Below are 12,591 nucleotides of genomic sequence, written 5' to 3'. Positions count from 1 at the left end.
GAGAAACCAAGGTGCTTCCCAATGCTAAGAGGTTATAGATCACTCCCCTTGAGGTGATCGTGGAAACAGTGGTTCAGTTTTGATTCAAGCAGCATCTCTACTGACTAGATGATGTTTCTTTCTCCTCCAAGACTGGTTTTCAGATAAAAACTAGTTCAAACACACAGTTGCCAAAGTAGAGGTCATCATTTATTTAGAGGCGGAAAAGGAAGACTAGAGAGTGTTGTTGGGAAGAACTGACACCAACTGACTTTAGGCAGGAAGTTCAAGTTGTTTAGTAGTGTGTGTCCCAGGGATTGAGAAGAATATAAACCAGATATTGAGAAAACTGAAGGCCTGGAAATGCTATCCTTGTAGAATTCTGTAATGGAAGATGTAGTGGGCCCCAAGGGGCCTGCTGGAGCAACAATTGGTTTCTGCTCTTTCTGTAGGACCATTTTTTTTCCTGCTAGGTGAGAGATGCTAGCTGAGACTAGAAGGGGTTTTTAGATGTTGTGGTGCTTGTGAATTAAAAGACTTAATAAAACCATGAAAGAATATCTAATTTGGTAAGTCTGTTTTGTAGCATTGTGTGTACTATAACCTTCCCTCTCACCTCCCCATCAAGCATTTAGTAAAATCTATATTACCGCCATGATTTTAGAGTTGGATTTTGTTTCCTTTTGAATTTAACTTTGCTTTTCAATTATGCAAATCATTTACAGGATCTCAAAGTCAAAACTATATAAAAATGTCCATTCGTAGACTTCATTTCACCCTGTCCCCTCCACCCTGTTTCTCCCAGTACCACACAGGGGCCCAATGATTTGTAGTTCCAGAAGTACTCTGAAATTGATTCAGTATTTTCAATGGTGGCTGAAAAACATTTGCAATATTTATAGTTTTTAAATTTTGTATATATACATATGTAAGCCTAGGTGAAACATATTTAATTGGTTTTAGCCATTTTTTTTGACTTAAGGTAAGGACTGAAAAAAAAGCAACTTACAATTTTAGTCATTGATTTAAAAGATTGTTGAAGACAAGTTCATGATAACAAGACTAACGTGGTTAGTAAAGGTAGAGATGAACAAGCCAGAATTTTGACCAAGAATCCAGAAGCATTTTTTGTACCATGTGCCCATAGTTGAGCTTGTTACTAGACATGACCTCAATTGTGCTGATCATGATGGAAATCACTGAAACAATAAAAAGATTTTAAACAATATTTCTGAATCTGGCTCATGTTCCCTGTGACCCTTTTGCTCCAAGACAGCCCTGGAGGCTCAGTAGCAGCAGCTCACAGTCTTACAAAATATGAAGAAAGGTTCATCTTCAGAGACAGGTTCAATAATTGAAAATGAAGATGATGAAGCAGAAGTGGAAGAAGATGAACACACAGATTTGTTAGATAATAAAGAGGAAGAAGATATCTCTGGTGAACATGAAGCTTCACCAAGTGCAGATACAACTATCCTCTTTGTGAAAAGAGAAGATTTACCAGCAAATAACTGTGAAATTCCTGGTAGGCTTTACAAACAAGGGTACAGAAGATTTTGTTGTTGAATCCCTAGATGCCTCATTCCGTTATCCTCAGCTTTATATCAAGAATTTCATAGCTCTTCCTCTGAACACTAATACCACCCCAGAGACAGGCAACTTGATTCCTGTAGAGCCCATGGGAGGACAACCCTTTGGTCTAGTCATCAATCTGAACTGCAAAGATTTGAACAGCAATGTATTTCAAGATACTGTCTTCAATCAAACAGTTACAATTATTGAAAGAAAGGATGGGTTAGATGGAGAAACTATCTTTGTGTACATGTTCCTCGCTGGTCTTGGGCTCTTGGTTGTTGTTGACCTTCATCAACTCCTGGAATCTAGAAAGCTCAAGAGATCCATACAGAAAGTAGAGATGGATACATCAAGTCAAAATGATATTGACATGAGTTGGGGTCCTCAGGAAACTTTGAGTTAGATCAATAAGCTTCAACAAGAAGATTGCTCAGGAAACAAGACAGAACAGATCAGTGGGATCTGATGAGTAAATGTCTTTCCTTAACCTGCCCTAAAGTTTTTCAGCCTTGGAGGGAATTAGTGCAGAGATGCCATATCACCATAGAAGGCAACTACTATTAATAGTTATGTGTGGACTGAGCAATCAGTCTGTGGCGATAATATTGCTGAAAGGGCACTGCATTCATTTTTCTAAAGTAACAAATTGGGGGGGTGGCCTTTCAACAATTTTATATTTATGTACACACATGCACACACCACCAACAGCTATCATTTTCACTTTATAAATGAGAAGTTCAAGTCAGGTTACAGACCAAGGCCTCTAAGTGTTGGTGCTAACTCTTGCACACTTTCTTTCTCAGGGGAATCAGCAGAGGAGCCCAAGTCCTCATACCCTTAACTCCTAGAACCTGCATGTTTCTGATACACAGGTAAAGGTGCCAAAGAACCTACACTCAGACCAGAAAACAAAAGCACTTGTGAGAATTCAATGAATTCCCCTCCATGTGGCTTCAAGCTACCAGCACACAAGCCTTACCAACACCCTTAATCTTCTCCTCAGCTCTTCTGCTGAAGAATCTGGCATTCACAGTGACAGGCTTCTTTGGGAGCTTTGCCTTCCCCAGAACTTTGTAGTAGCCCTAGAAGAGAGTAAAGGGTTATAGCACATCATGGCAGGTACCAATTCCCTAATGGATATGAGGAAAGATGCCAGACAACCCACTCCATCAGGTAGCTGGGGAGGGCATGTTTCTGATCTGGGCACTAACCAAGGGCACTGACTGCCCTTGTCAGTGAGCCAAGACCGGCCAATTCTCTATGAGAACTGTAGCACACCAGGACAACAGCTGTCAGGATGTGACTCGAGTCTCGGGCACAAATTTGTGTTTTTTAAACCATTAAAACCTACGTGTGTGCATGTGAGCTGGTCTTACCAGAATCATTGTTAAACTACTTGAAGCATGCCTTTAGAATACTGCATATAAAACTATTGTTTCTTTCTTGACATTTTCTTGTAATTTCTCCCAAAAGTCAATACTTGCCCAATATGATTATAGATGTCCTGCCTTGAGCTATTCTAAAGAAAACAACTTGCTTCTTCCTTAGAATTCCAATTGGTGGCACAAATTAAGATTTTGTTGTTATTGTTGCTATTTTGCAACTAGTATTCTAAAGGCACAAGCAGGAGAAGCTGCTTTTTAGCAATAGAGTTGTTTTGATATTTTTCTGCTTTTTATTACAATATATATCTTCAGAACACTTCCCAAATGAGTTCAAGGGATTTGGGGATCTCTAGTAACAAAATTGTGAAACATGAAAATTCTGCTGATTTGAATGTATAAAATCAACCCCACCCTCTTTTTTATCAAAAATAAAATGGCATATTTGTGGAAACTGAGTTGTTTTATTCATTGTTGTTCTATTTCTTACTCAAGGGATAGTTTTGGAGTGATTTTAGACCTACTTAGGGTTTTTTTTTAAGAGATATTATGTCTCTCCTTAACAAAAGCATTTTGCCTAAGAAAAATTGCCTTGGCTACAGACTAAGCCAAAGGTCAATTTATAGGCACAGATATATATTCCAACCAATTCTAATCTGTAAAAAAAAAAAAAAAGTTAGTTGGGTAGTTTTAAAATAGTTAACCAATTGTTTTCTATCTAATCTTCTGGGCATTTTGGTTATTGATAGAACCCTTTTTTACGTTAACCTGAAGAATTCCAAAATTTTAAGCACTCAATATCTAGAACCAAAATTAGATTGGACTTCATAAAATTCCTTTAGAGAGTTAGTCTTGCCCTCGGTAGTAAATTAAGTATGGCATTATTGTCAGACTGGATAAAGGGTAATAGTGTAATAGTATGAACAAACAAGAGGCTTTTTCCCTCTGTCTTTAAGCCATATTCTTCCACATATATTTTGTAAAGAAATGGTAGATGAAATTTTAGTGGCTGCTTAATTACTGATTGTCTTTATTATAATGAACTGACCACTCTTCATTATAATCCCACCTGCACTCATGCCCACACAAAAGCAACAAAACACACAAAAATATCTTTCAAAATGGGTTAAGTATTTAAACTTATCTGAGCCAAAGTCGATGACAGTAAAATAAAAATTATTGTGTAGTTATTAATCACATAGCAGGTAGGGGTAAAGATGTCAAATTATCTATGTTGGCATTGCTGAACTAGTAACTATCGATACCTGTAATATAAAGTGTTTGAGTTTTAAATTGGGCTGCATGAGCAGTTTATTTTGGAAAAGTTCTATGAGCTCTAAAAAAATGCATGATTTTTTGTTTAATGTAATAAAGAGACCCCTCCACCTTCCCAAGGAATATATTCCCAGATATTTTTTGAATGTCCAAGTTTGTTAAACTTCTAGAACATAATGCAGTGAGGTGTAATTACAAAATTTAAATGACCTCTATAGAGTTTTATTGACTGCTTCACAATGGCAAAGCCACACTAAGTTACCAGCCCTTCTCAGTCTTAAGTAATTGGACTTAACATGCTAGCCCTTCCACTTCTGAGGTTCAAATTAGTGCCCCAGAAATTATTTGTCATGTTTTTTTGTATTTTTTTTTAGCACAGATTGAGAACACTTGAGAACTCAGACGCCAGGGGTCTTCTCTATTATCAGTGTTTAGCAGAAACTAACTCTCTAATAAATGGAATTCAATTCCACACATGGTTTGTTCAAGCACACTTAATAAATAGCTTATTTTTTAAATGTAAGTACTTGGATGAAGCTTTTGTTTGTTTTGATATATTCATTTGCTACATCAACTATTGTTTCAGAATTTACCTTTTGAACTACTTGGTTTCAGAATCTCAAAAATGAACTAAGAATCTTTTTTTATGCTTTGTTATTTCTTTTTTAAAAAATATATTTTATTGATTATGCTATTACAGCTGCCCCATTTTCCCCCCTTCACTCCCCTCCTCCCTGCACACCCCCTCCCACCCACATTCCCTCCCTTTAGTTCATGTCCATGAGTCATACTTATAAATTCTTTGGCTTCTACATTTCCTATACTATTCTTATCCTCCCCCTGTCTATTTTCTACCTACCATTTATGCTACTTATTCTCTGTACTTTTTCCCCCTCTCTCCCCCTCCCACTCCCCTGTTGATAACCCTCCATGTGATCTCCATTTCTGTGGTTCTGTTCCTGTTCTAGTTGTTTCCTTACTTTGTTTTTGGTTTTGGGTTTTGTTTTGGTTTTTTTAGGTTCAGTTGTTGATAGTTGTGAGTTTGTTGTCACTTTACTATTCATAGTTTTGGTCATCTTCTTTTTCTTAGATAAGTCCCTTTAACATTTCATATAATAAGGGCTTGGTGATGATGAACTCTTTTAACTTGACCTCATCTGGGAAGCACTTTATCTTCCCTCCCATACTAAATGATAGCTTTGCTGGATAGAGTCATCTTGGATGTAGGTCCTTACCGTTCATGACTTGGAATACTTCTTTCCAGCCCCTTCTTGCCTATAAGGTGTCTTTTGATAAATCAGCTGATAGTTTTCTGGGCACTCCTTTTTAGGTAACTCTTGCTGCTTTTAAGATTCTCTCCTTATCTTTAATCTTGGGTAATGTAATTATGATGTGCTTTGGTGTGTTCCTCCTTGGGTTCAGTTTATTTGGGACTCTCTGGGCTTCCTGGACTTCCTGGAAGTCTATTTCCTCTGCCAGATTTGGGAAGTTCTCCATTATTTTTGCAAATAAGTTTCCAATTTCTTGCGCTTCCTCTTCTCCTTCTGGCACCCCTGATTCAGATGTTGGAACATTTAAAGTTGTCCCAGAGGTTCCTAAGCCTTTCCTCATTTTTTGGAATTATTCTTTCTTCATTCTGTCCTTGAATGTTTAATTCTTTCTTCTGCTCTAAATTGTTGATTTGAGTCTCAGTTTCCTTCCCTTCACTGTTGGTTCCCTGTGCATTTTCCTTTATTTCACTTTCCATAGCCTTCACTTCTTCCGCTATTTTGGGACCATACTCAACCAATTCTGTGAGCATCCTGATTACCAGTGTTTTGAACTCTGCATCTGATAGGTTGGCCATCTCTTCATCAGTTGTATTTTTTCTGGAGCTTTGATCTGTTCTTTCATTTGGGCCATATTTTTTACCCTCAGCACAGTTATTATGTTGTAAGGGGCGGAGCCTTAGGTGTTCACCATGGCGTGACAACCCATGTTGCTGCATTGTGGTGCTATATGTGGGGGAGAGGTCAGAGATAGAACAGTGCCACTTGCTGGGCTCTCAGCAGCTTTCAGTCACTTCCCCCACTACCCAGAAGCAAAATTGGGGCCTTCTGGTGCTGATTCCCATGTGGCTGGGTTTGTGTACATTCTAGGGCCCTGTGGGTCTCTCCAACGAATTCTCCTGTGAGGCTGGGAGTTTCTCCTGCTACCCCAAGCCCCACAAGTTTTTACCACCAAAGGTTTTGAGGCTTTATTTCCCCATGCTGGAACCCTGGGTTGCACAGCCTGTCTCGTTCCCCAGTTGTTCCTCCCTGTTTACCCACACATAAATGTGGGACCACCAGGTCTGCCAGCTGCCAACTCTCCCACCCAGGTTCTCCAGCTGCTGCCTTGCTGTATGTCCTCTCTGCCCCAGCTGCCTGTCTCTGTCCCTCCTACCAGTCTGAATGAATGTTTCTTCTTTAACTCCTTGGTTGTTGTATTTCCATACAGTTTGATTTTCTGGCAGTTTTGGTTAGTTTTTGTTTTTAAATTTGTTGTTGCCTTTTTGTTGGTTGTGCGAGGAGGCAAAGTGTATCTACCTACACCTTCACCTTGGCCGGAAATCCTGTCAAATGTTTTTCTACATCTAGTGATACAATCTATGATTTTATCATTCATTTTGTTTATGTGGTGTATGATGTTAATTGACTTGTAGATATGAACCAATCTTGCATCCCAGGAATAAATCCCACTTGATCATGGTATTTGATCTTTTTAATGTATAGCTGATTTTGGTTTACAAGTATATTGTTGAGGATTTTTGCACCTATGTTCATCAGGAATATTGTCTTGTAATTTTCTTTTTGTACAATGTCTTTTTCTTTTGTTATCTGGGTAATGCTTGACTTATAAAATGAGCTTGGGAGCTTTCTCTTGAAATTTTTGGAATAGTTTGGGAAGGACAGGCATTAATTCTTCTTTGAATGTTTGGTAAAATTCACCTGAGAAGCCATCTGGTTCAGAACGTTTGTTTGCTGGAAGTTTTTTGACTACTGATTTGATTTTGCTATTGGTCTGTTTATACGTTCTGTGTTTTGTTGATTCAGTGATGGAAGAGTATGTGTTTTTAAAATTTATCCATTACACCCAGATTGTCCAATTGTTAGCATATAGCTGTTTGTAATATATCTTTATATTCCTTTGTAATCCTGTAGTGTCAGTGTCACTTTTCCTCTTTTATTTCTGATTTTATTTATTTGGGCTCTGTCTCTTTTTCTTCTTGAGTCTGGTTAAAAGTTTATCCATCTTTTCACCTTTTCAAAGAACAAGCTCTTGGTTTCATTAATCTCTTATGTTGTTTTTTAAAAATTTATTTATTTTTAGAGAGAGGGGAAGGGAAGGAGAAAGACTGGAGGAGAAACATCAATGTGTGGTTGCCTCTTACGTGCCCCCACTAGGGACCTGGCCCAAACCCAGGCATGTGCCTTGACTGGGAATTGAATTGGCAACCCTTTGGTTTATAGGCCAGAACTCAATCCACTGAGCTGTACCAGCCAGGGCTATGTTGTTTTTTTAGACTCGATTTCATATACTTCTGCTCTAATCTTTATTATTTCCTTCCTTCTACTCACTTTGGGCTTTGTTCTTCTTTTTCTGGTTCCTTTCGATGTAAGGTTAGAGGGTTTTTTTTTGTTTTGTTTTGCTTTTTTTTAGGTTAGAGTTTTTATTTGAGATTTTTCTTTTTTTTTCAATTCTTATTGTTATTCAGTTACAGTTGTATGCCTTTTCTCCCCATCCCTCCACCCCACCCCAGCCAAACCCCCTCTCTCCCCCACCTCCACCCTCCCCCTTGATTTTGTCCATGGTCCTTTATAGCAGCTCCTGTAATTCCCTCTCCTCACTGTCCCCTCCCCACTCTCCCCTGACTATTGTCAGATTGTTCTTAACTTCAATGTCTCTGGTTATATTTTGTTTGCTGTTTTCTTCTGTTGATTATGTTCCAGTTAAAGGTGAGATCATATGGTATTTGTCCCTCACCACCTTGCTTATTTCACTTAACATAATGCTCTCCAGTTCCATCCATGCTGTTGCAAAGGGTATAAGCTCCTTCTTTCTCTCTGCTGCATAGAATTCCATTGTGTAAATATACCATCATTTTTGGATCCACTCATTTGCTGATGGGCACTTAGGTTGCTTCCAGTACTTGGCTATTGTAAATTGTGCCGCTATGAACATTGGGCTGCATAGTTCTTTTGTGTTGGTGTTTCAGAGTTCTTAGGGTATAATCCCAGCAGCGGAATTGCTGAGTCAAAGGGCAGTTCCATTTTTAGTTTTCTGAGGACATTCCATAGTGTTTTCCACAGTGGCCTCACCAGTCTGCATTCCCACCAACAGTGCACTAGGGATCCCTTTTCTCCGCATCCTCTCCAACATTTGTTTGTGGATTTGTTTATGTTGGCCACTCTGACTGGTGTGAGATGGTACCTCATTGTGGTTTTAATTTGCATCTCTCTGATGGCTAGTGATGCTGAGCATCTTTTCATATGTCTCTGGGCCCTCTGTATGTCTTCCTTGGAGAAGTGTCTGTTCAAGTCCTTTGACCATTTTTTAATTGGGTTGTTTGTCTTCCTGGAGTGGAGTCATGTGAGTTCTTTATATATTTTGGAGATCAGGCCCTTGTCTGAGGTATCATTGGCAAATATGTTTTCCCATACTTTTGGTTCTCTTTGTATTTTAGTGCTGTTTTCTTTAGCCATGCAGAAGCTTTTTATTTTGATGAGGTCCCATTTTTTTATTCTTTCCTTTATGTCCCTTGCTTTAGGATGTCCCTTGTCTGTGAGGATGTTGCTGTGTGGAATGACTGAGATTTTCCTGCTAATGTTTTCCTCTAGGACTTTTATGGTGTTGTGACTTATATTTAAGTCTTTTACCCACCTTGAACTTATTTTTGTGTATGGCATAAGTTGGTGGTTAAGTTTCATTTTTTTGCACATAGCTGTCCAGATCTCCCAACACCATCTGTTGAAGAGGCTGTTTTTGCTCCATTTTACGCTCCTGCTTCCTTTCTCAAATACCAATTGACAGTGGAGACTTGGGTTTATTTCTAGGCTCTCTGTTCTGTTCCATTGGTCTATGTGCCTGTTTTCATGCCAGTATCAGGCTGTTTTGATTACAGTGGCCTTGTAATACAGTTTGATATCAGGTATTGTGATCCCTCCTGCTTTGTTCTTCTTTCTCAAAATTGCTGCAGCTATTCAGGGTCGTTTATGGTTCCATATGAATTTCTGAAATGTTTGTTGTGTATCTGTGAAATATGTCATGGGTACTTTCATAGGGATTGCATTGAATCTATAAATCGCTTTGGGTAGTATGGCCATTTTGATGATGTTAATTCTTCTAGTCCATGAGCATGGTACATGCTTCCATTTGTTTGTGTCTTCCTTAATTTCTTTCTTCAGTGTTGTGTAGTTTTCTGAGTACACGTCTTTTACCTCCTTGGTTAGCTTTATTCCTAGGTACTTGATTTTTCTTGTCACTATATCAAATGGGTTTTTTTTTTTTCCTGATTTCTGTTTCTGCAGTTTCATTGTTGGTATACAGGAATGTCTTTGATTACTGAGATTTTTCTTGTTTCTTGAGGTATGGTTGTATTGCTATGAATTTCCCTCTTAGAACTGCTTTAGCTGTGTCCCATCAATTTGAGGTTGTTGTGCTTTCATTTTAATTTTCTTAAGGTACATTTTGATTTCCTTCTTCATCTCACTGTTAACGTATTCATTGTTTAGTAGCATGTTATTTAGCCTCCATATGTCTGTGTGTTTTTCAGTTGTCTTCTTTTAGTTGATTTCTAGTTTCATTACATTGTGGTTGGAGAAGATGCTTGATATGATTTCAATCTTCTTAAATTTATTGAGACTTTCTCTGTGCCCTAACATGTGGTCTATCCTGTAAAATGTCCCATGTGCACTTGAAAAGAAAGTATATTCTGCTGCTTTGGAATGAAATGCTTTAAAAACACCAGTTAGGAGAACCAAGATGGCGGCATAGGTAGACACACTGCGCCTCCTCACACAACCGGAACTGACAGAAAATCGAACGACAAGGAAGTCTGACACCAAGGAGATAAAAAATAAACATTCATCCAGACCGGTAGGAGGGCCAGAGACGGGCAGCCGGGGCGGAGAGGACTCGAGTTGCCGTGGCAGAACCGAGACAGGCGACCAAGACTGGCGGAGTGTGGGACGAACGGGGCAGGCAGTCTGACCACTAGCAGACCCTGCGGCCCCACATTCGCACATAGATAAACCGGACAAACAGCGGGTAGCAAAGCAGACCGCATAACCCAGGGCTCCAGCGCGATGAAATAAAGCCTCAAACCTCTGAGTGAAAACAACTGCAGGGGTTGGGGCAGCAGCAGGAGAGACTCCCAGCCTCACAGGAGAGGTCGTTGGAGAGACCCACAGGGGCCTAGAGTGTGCACAAGCCCACCCACTCGGGAACCAGCACCAGAGGGGCCCAGTTTGATTGTGGGTAGTGGAGTGAGTGACTGAAATCTGGTGGAGAGTGGAGCGGGCGCCATTACTCCCTCTCGGCCCCTCCACCACGTACAGCGTCACAGCTCAGCATCACAGCGCAGCGACCAGCATTACCCCTCCCCGGGGAACACCTAAGGCTCCGCCCCTTTATGTAACAGAAGCACCAAGACAAAAAAAAAAAAAAAATGGCCCAAATGACAGAACACTTCAAAGCTACAGATATAATTCAACTAAGCAGCAAACAGATAGCCAACCTATCAGATGCACAGTTCAAAACACTGGTAATCAAGAAGCTCACTGAATCGGTTGAATTTGGTCAAAAACTAGATGAAAAAATGAAGGCTATGCTAAGAGAGACAAAGAAAAATGTACAGGGAACCAATAGTGATGGGAAGGAAACTGGGACTCAAATCAACGGTGTGGACCAGAAGGAAGAAAGAAACATCCAGCCGGAAAAGAATGAAGAAACAAGAATTCGGAAAAATGAGGAGAGGCTTAGGAACCTCCAGGACATCTTTAAACATTCCAACATCCAAATTATAGGGGTGCCAGAAGGAGAAGAGGAAGAACAAAAGATAGAAAACTTATTTGAACAAATAATGAAGGAGAACTTCCCTCATCTGGCAAAGGAAATAGACTTCCAGGAAGTCCAGGAAGCTCAGAGAGTCCCAAAGAAGCTGGATCCAAGGAGGAACACACCAAGGCACATCATAATTACATTACCCAAGATTAAACAGAAGGACAGAATCTTAGAAGCAGCAAGAGAAAAGGAGACAGTTACCTACAAAGGACTTCCCATAAGACTGTCAGCTGATTTCTCCAAAGAGACCTTACAGGCAAGAGGAGCTGGAAAGAAGTATTTGAAGTCATGAAAGGCAAGGGCCTACATCCAAGACTACTCTATCCAGCAAAGCTATCATTTAGAATGGAAGGGCAGATACAGTGCTTCTCAGATAAGGTCAAGTTAAAGGAGTTCATCATCACCAAAGCCTTATTATATGAAATGTTAAAGGGACTTACCTAAGAAAAAGAAGATCAAAAATATGAACAGTAAGAATGACAGCAAACTCACAGTTATTAACAACCACACCTAAAACAAAAACAAAAGCAAACTAAGCAAACAACTAGAACAGGAACAGAACCACAGAAATGGAGACCACATGGAGGGTTATCAACAGGTGAGTGGGAGGGGGAGAGTGGGGGAAGGTACAGAAAATAAATAGCATAAATGATAGGTGGAAAATAGACATGGGGAGGGTAAGAATAGTGTAGGAAATGTAGAATCCAAAGAACTTATAAGTATGACCCATGGACATGAACTATAGGGGGGGAATATGGGAGGGAGGGGGTGGGCAGGATGGAGTGGAGTGGGGGGGGAATGGGACAACTGTAACAGCATAATCAATAAATATATTTTTAAATAAATAAATAAATACATACATAAAAACACCAGTTAAATCCATCTGGGCCCTAGCTGATATGGCTTAGTGGATTGAGTGCTGGCCTGCAAACCAAAGGGTTGCTGGTTCATTTTCCCAGTCAGGGTACATACCTGGGTTGCAAGCCAGGTCCCCAGTAGGGGGCATGTGAGAGGCAACTACACATTGATGTTTCTCTCCCTTTCTCCCTCCCTTCCCCTCTCTCTAAAAATAAATAAATACAATCTTTTAAAAAATATTTTAAATCCATCTGGTGTAATGTTTCACTTGAGGCTGCTGTTTCCTTGTTGATGTTCTGTCTGGAAGATTTATCTATTGATGTATTACCACTGATGTCTCCCATTATGTCTGTCAGTACTTTCTTTATACATTTAGGTACTCCTACATTGGATGGAGTTCCAATTTTTACAACAGTTATATTCTCTTGTTGGATCTCAT

General features: G+C 39.6%; 1 non-coding gene and 1 pseudogene across 1 annotated transcript; one reads left to right on the top strand and one right to left on the bottom strand.

The window, feature by feature from the left end:
• Positions 1-1,223: 1,223 nt before the first annotated feature.
• Positions 1,224-1,957, top strand: LOC112314413 (translocon-associated protein subunit alpha-like; annotated as a pseudogene).
• A 783-nt stretch (positions 1,958-2,740) lies between these two features.
• LOC112314434 (small nucleolar RNA SNORA3/SNORA45 family) lies at positions 2,741-2,870 on the bottom strand. The gene has a single exon (XR_002975795.2). It is a non-coding gene; the product is annotated as a small nucleolar RNA SNORA3/SNORA45 family (small nucleolar RNA).
• Between the last annotated feature and the right edge of the window lie 9,721 nt (positions 2,871-12,591).

The sequence above is a fragment of the Desmodus rotundus genome, chromosome 5 (genome assembly GCF_022682495.2).
Source record: "Desmodus rotundus isolate HL8 chromosome 5, HLdesRot8A.1, whole genome shotgun sequence".
In the NCBI taxonomy this organism is placed as follows: Eukaryota; Metazoa; Chordata; class Mammalia; order Chiroptera; family Phyllostomidae; genus Desmodus; species Desmodus rotundus.
The sequence above is the reverse complement of the archived record's forward strand: the minus strand, read 5'-3'. Positions and strand labels throughout refer to the sequence as shown.